This window comes from Alligator sinensis, unplaced genomic scaffold, assembly GCF_000455745.1.
Source record: "Alligator sinensis unplaced genomic scaffold, ASM45574v1 scaffold957_1, whole genome shotgun sequence".
NCBI lineage: Eukaryota > Metazoa > Chordata > Crocodylia > Alligatoridae > Alligator > Alligator sinensis.
The window spans coordinates 410848-417538 of record NW_005842039.1 but is presented as its reverse complement, the minus strand read 5'-3'; the positions used below and the strand labels follow the sequence as shown (position 1 = coordinate 417538).

General features: G+C 44.3%; 1 pseudogene; it reads right to left on the bottom strand.

Annotated features, from left to right (window-relative positions):
- Positions 1–3512: 3512 nt before the first annotated feature.
- Positions 3513–5099, bottom strand: LOC112550120 (annotated as a pseudogene).
- Positions 5100–6691: the final 1592 nt, after the last annotated feature.

The following is a 6691-nucleotide window of genomic DNA, read 5'->3' as shown; positions in this document are numbered from 1 at the left end:
TGAAATACTACATGGCTGGGAATCTACAGTCTGGAAATCTGCCTACGACTGCCACTAATCTGTTGGGACAGCCTTGGGTAATGCACTTCATCTCACAGTTCTCTCTCTGGAATGGACTCTTAGGCCCAGTCCTATGTACTGTTCACATGTGTAACTGCATTGCTTCATCCTTACCCTGTTTGGGATTATAATTCTCAATGGTGGAATAGGACTGCCCTTTGAACTGGCCACTGAACCCTTAATTTAATATTTGGTGGCTACATAACACAGGGGTTGCCTCTTTGCATTTGGAAGCAGGATAAAACCTTGGACCACCTCATATCCCCACTTACCTCCCTGTTTTGGCTGCCAAGGGGGCAAGCTTGGAGAGGAGAGATGGAGGGAACTCTAGGCAAAACCTAACTTATGACCTAGTGGTTAGAGCATCGGGTTGGGGAAAGTTTCTGGGTAAGCAGGACCTAGGACCTATGTCTGCTGTCTTCCTGAGCAAGTGGGTACACCAATTAATGCCCTTCTGGTAAGCAAGGGCAGGCAGTCCTCAGGCTTGCTCTCTGTCATAGCTGCATCATGATCAGAAGCTGAGAAATCAAAGGTGTGACCTGCTGTGGCCTGTGTATTGGGCCCAGGACTGCTCCAATGACAACACTGCTAGTGATGCCCTTGCGTGCTGGGAGAGATGCACCCAGGGAGTCTCCCCTTCTGATAGACGGAAACATTCACTGCTTCAAACTAAACAGTTGGAAGCCAGTGAAAGTATTGGAGGGGCCATGACCAGGCCCCCAGCCTCACAGGTCTTTAGAACTCAGATTTTTGGGCAAAGCCTGCCCTCTGGTCCTCCAAAGCCTTATGAAGGGAGAAAACATCGAGATCCTCTGTCTGCAGCCCAGCAGCAAGGTAGAATTGCATAGGTGGGGCCCAGTTCTCCAATTCGGGGCAGACTTTATGGACTGTTTCCCTAGTGCAGTGGTTCTCAACCTTGTTAGGCTCAAGGCACCCCTTGGAAAATGCAAGCTCTTAGTCTTCACTTGTGAGTAGAGAAACATATTAGAGCAATGCTTCTGTTGCAAAGAACTTTGAAGGACCGCAATTAGGCCAGCATGGCTCTAAATACACTGCATTTCTATAGGAAATCTCTGGGCTTATCTTGTGAATCCTGTTTGCACTGCTACAAGTGCTAACACTGTGTGGCACCCTGCAGCACCCCTGAAAGGATCTCAAGACACCCCACAGTGCTGTGGCACCCAGTTTGAGAATTTTATCCTAGTGGATTCTGGATGTACAGCAGGTATAGCTGAGAAAGATGACCTTGCTCTAATGCCCCTCTGCTGAACATGTCCTCCCATCAGCTGTGGTTGTGTAGCTTGATCTTGGGATGGGAAGAAAGCATGTATCTTGGTAGCAGAGTAAATTAGCCTTGTATGGAAGCTCAGAGTCACTGGCACAGTCTGGTCCCACTGTGCTGCAACAGTGAAAAGGTCTAGTTACAAGCAAGCAGAGAACTGGACAGAGCCCTGCACACCTTCATGCTGAACCTAGTCTAACATAGGGACAGCTTTGTCCAGCGAGCCCAGATGATCCCACTCCACCACAGCTCCCATTCTTGCTGTACTGCCAGAAAAGTTACCTTAGTTGTTCACTGTGTATGGATGAAGTCAACGGGCTCCCCAAATACAGAGAGGATTCAATTTGAATGATCTCCTCTATCTGCTGCAGCTCCTCTTCTTCCTCCCACTGTTGCTCTGCTTCAAGCTTGTCCTCTACCTTCTCCTCTCCTTCCTCCTTCTCAGTGTGGTGGTCTGTCAGTTGTGCAAGGAGGCCCACCTTGGGTTGAAGAGCTTTCAGAATATTCAACATAGGCTTCATCACCTTCCCGAATGGGGCTGAAGGCCTGAAATCAAAGAGAAAGCTTTTGAAGAGGGCACCGCCTCAGAATCCTTTCTAAACCAGCTTTTCCTACCAATCACTAAAATAAGAGTGAACTAAACCAAGCCCCTTTTAGACTTGCATTCAGATCCATCCTATGAACTTTAGCTGAGCACCCAGAAAAATCAGGGTTGTTCAATGACAAGTTTTGTTAAAGGAAAACTGCTTTGTCCATCTGTCATATTTCAACTTTCTCTTGAAAGCAGATCAGAAACAAACACTAAGGAGCCACTATGCATGTCAACTATTAAGACCAAATACTTCTTCTAGGCCCCAGTTCAGGAGGGCATTTAAATATACTTTTCTCAGCAGGTGCCATTAATTCCAATAGTCACTAGCTCAGGCTTCAAGTTATACAAATACTGAGATTCTTTGTCCCAGGCCCAAACATTACAAATCATTGAAGCCCGTGAGCACTTCTATTGACTACAGTCAGATTTCTGTACTTAAATCTTTTCCTGGATCAGGGCTCTAGCAAAGTCACAAATTAAGTGGGGGTTTTTTTAATCAATCCACACATGAACATGCCTGTGTCACAAACCTGCTCTCTAAATAGAGAACTCTCTATTTAGAGAGTTCCTGCTCTCTAAATAGAAACTCTGGTGTTGTGATGAGACGCAACTACTCAATCCCATGGGTTGCTTAATAAACTGGGTCTGGGTTACCTGTCACTGTTTTCATATCTGGGTTACCTGCACTCATTGCCTGGATTACACTCCGTGTCTGATATCCTTATTTTGGGTAACAGGACTCAGCAGTAGGATCCTGGAATCATTGTCCGAGCCACCCAAAGCTCAGAAATTGGGCTTAGCAAAATAATTTCTTACACACCTTCTGTGCTTTACTTTGAAAGAGAATAAGAGTTGTAGCTCTATGGAGAACAAGCTCCTGAAACCGTCTTCATCACTCTGGACACCCATACCACAGCCCTCATATCTATCAATCTCTAGTTTTGACCCAAGCCTTTCAGGGGAGGCAAAGCCCCTCATTCTGCCATATGTGGTCTTCTCTTCCTAGTGATCAAATGGCCCGTTTGGCTTGAAGAGCAGCTGCCTTTGAACCAGTCTTTGCCATCAGTAAGCAAAGCAGAGAGCTGTAACTGTCTTGTCCATATGCTTAACTCAAGGGATTCCAGCCCTCTTCTTATACCCAGGCAGATTTCTTGGAAAGAGAGTAGATTCAAGATTAGTAAATTTACTGACCACTAACCCAAAATCCCAGCTAGTGAGGGTCCTCCACACTGATGACCCACTGCATGCTGTCCAGGAGATGGTTCACCACCTTTATAAGAGCATTCAGCATTCACAGTAGAACATCCACTGTTCAATGCCACATGAACATCTTAACAAAAGATTCAGTTAGAAGCAAAATGGCATTCACAAAACAGGATTGCCCCTGCCTTATTCTTTCCACTTATCTCCCCTGGTCTTACAACTGGTTGTCCTGTGCTACTCAGAGATAAATGACTGTCTTCTTCTCTCTGTACCTCAAATCTTGAACTTTCATCTTCAAGACACTTCTCAGCCAGCGATGCTCTTAGGTCTCTTAGGCCATCCCCAGTCTGAGCAATGAATACTTCTTGCAGTTCCTCAAGAGGTTCTGTTTTTATGGAAATAACTTGTCTCCCATAGACTGGCTGTCTTCAGTGTGTAAAGATTCTCTTTCACTGATATGTTCATTCATGTTCATCTGATGTTTTGACAGGAGTACTTGCAAAGCATGTAATATTTTTCTAGTTGCATCATTCAGTAATGAAGTCTTTTCTGCATCTAAATCCGCAATGGGAAAGAGGGAAGAAAATGTTGACAAAAGATTTGCTGTTAGTTTTTGTATGATAAGAGGAACTATTTTACTAAGTTCTGATGATAAACGGTTTGGGTTATCTGAAGGCTCAGTAATGTCTCTTAATGTATTTTCAACAATATTGTCAGCTTCAGCACAGTGGTGAAGTGGTAATTCTCCAGAAAGAGAGCTCTGAAATGGATTCCCAGAAATCTCTTGGAAGACCAAGTCACAAAGAGCTTCAGAAATAATCATGCACCCACTTCTTAAACACTCCTACATGTTGAATTTAGACTGACATTGTGTCAAAAGCTTGTTATAGACTGAATCAGCAATTGTATGAATCATGTCATCCTCCCTGAAATGCAGATGTTCGATATGCTGGCAAGAAGAGTTCTCATCTTCAGAGATTTTTGCCATAACTTTACTGATTACTTTCATGTGAGTCAAGTCAAATTCTGCAAGTTCCATTTTCTTTTCTGTAGAGGAAGATGTGCTGGCAGTGGCAGGGAGAATGTTAGATAAAAGCCTGCTGATTATATCTTCCTAAAATCTGTGGCATACCCCCAGAGTAGATGGTGTGGGACTTTGACATTGGGCATTGCTTTTGGTAGCATCTTCTAAAAGCTTCTCATCAATTTTCCCAGGTTCTAGAGGTTTATACAGAGCTGAAGAGGGTGCTTTTGCTAAGGGTTCTTCCTGTTGGTAATCAGTAATTTTTCTCCTTATCAAAACACCTAAGCTCTCTGCTGATGTACTCTTGTTTCTTTTCATGTCTGCATAAACAGAGACTTTGGAAGCACTTTCTTGCAGAAGGTCAGATAAACTGGAGTGAATAATTTTGGCCGTCAATGTGTCTATGTCAGAGGGGAGAGACTGATCTTCAGAAGGCTGCAGGTCTGTGGCCTGACATATGGAAAGCTTATTTAACACTGAATCAACTACGTTTGTGCTGATACATGAAAGATCGCATCCAAGGATTGCACGGTCCTGAGCATGTAGGTTTTGTGAAGGGACCAGTTTGCTCATTAGTTCATCACATCTTTCAAAAAAGCATCAGCATAAATACTGGCTGGTGACTGCAAAGGCTGAGGCTCAATTCCATATGTTGGCAGGGGCTTGCTGTGAGCTCCCTGTACTGCCTTATGTGGTAGTTCCTCTTCAGGAAATATCTTTCAACATGGTGAAAAGAAGGGCTTTCTTGCAAGCTGCCTGCCAATGTGGGGTAGAGTTACTCTGGAGCGGACTGCCCTTGGTTTAGTTAGTGTGTCTAGGGGGGATGTAGAAGGTTTGAGCCCCAGAGTCCCTCTCTTCACACATCCTGGGGATCTTCTGGGTGTTCTCTTTCTGTCTGTGAAGACAAACTTATTGGCATTGGCCTCCTCATCTCTCATGTCTCTCTCAGCTATTTTTTCCTCTTCATATTGTATCTATTGCTGCGTATATAATGTCTGTTACTTCAGCTACAAACCAGGTCATTATATTTGTAATTTCATCAGTCATTTCTTTGGTCTTGTTTTTCTGTAGCAGGAACAAATGAGAAAGGACAATACATGTGTTAATGAATTCCTTCATTCTCCCTTCTGTACATGGCAACAGCTGTCTCCTGGGTGTGATTCAAACTTTTAGGACAAACAATAAGAGCCCCCCGTGCAAAGTGACATGTATCACCAGAGCCTTTTGGATAGGGTGGGATATAAATCTAACAGAATAAATATAGGAAATAAAGAAACAGCCAGTTCAGGAAAGGTCAGTGAAGGACAAACTAGGAGAAGCATTGCTTCTCCTTGAGTTTGTTTCTGAAGGGCTAACATGCAGTCTGATGACCATGGAGGAAAATTCTGACCATCTTGAAGCCCAGGGGAGGTTTGTCACTGATTTCAGCAGGGCCAGGATTCCCACGCAGGAGCCTAGAGATGACCTAATTTTACCAGTTTACCCTCTCACAAGTGTCATGGGGGCTGGGCATTGGATACGCCTCTGGACACACACTGTGCAATAGACCCTGTGTCCAGAGACTCTGCCACATGCTGAATGGGAAATGTCAGGAAATCTCACTTCCATGTTCCATATTTGAACAGATGCTGAGGCCTGACATTGGGACTGTCTCTAACATGCCCTTCTCACCATCACCAAGAAAGTTTAATTTATCAACTAACTTGCTTCTCCTTGAAAAGTATCAATTAATTTGCAGACATTTTCTCCATCTTGCACCCAAACTCAAAAGCTGTGTCCTCCCTGGGCAGTGTTGCTCCCTGCTCTTCCTCAGGATGAGGCATCTAAACACTGTCTGCTGTGGAGCTTTTATGCTTTCCAAGGACTGTGCAGGCTTTTGTTAATTAACAGAGGAGAAAGAGACGCCCCCCCCCCCCCCCCCCCCATTTTACACATAGCAGAACTGGGTCAAAGCTACTTTCTACTAATCTGTGGCCACCAAGCTGTAGTGCCTTCTATAGCTTTGTCACCCTGTTGTTTCCCTTGGTGTTAAGAAAAGAGCATCTGTCACACAACCAGTCACAATACAGCACATCTTCTAGCATTATATCCTGCTCGCTTGTTTCCAAAATAATGTGTAAGATTGTGTGGAACAATGCCATTTGAGGACTCCTGCACAACAATACATGTCATGGCAGGGTGCACTTTATCTTTCAGTTTTGACATCATCAGCTTCCACTTCTGACATCTCCCCATGCCCTGACTTCTTACCCAAGAGGATGATCTTTTCTTGTTTGTGCCTTTATTAGCAACTGGCACAAATCTAGGCTGCTGATTACCTGGCATGAAAAACAATCAGGTCTAGGACAGTCCTATATGTTGAGTGTAAACTGCTTGCAGGTCTAGGAGTCTGTGTCCCAGATTCTGCTATAAAAACCCAACTCTGGGGGTGACTGAGGATAAAAGGATGGCCCTACTGAATTAAATGGGAGTCTTGACATTGACTTTGGTGTAGCCAGAGTTTTGCCTGAGGTACATAACCATTTTAATG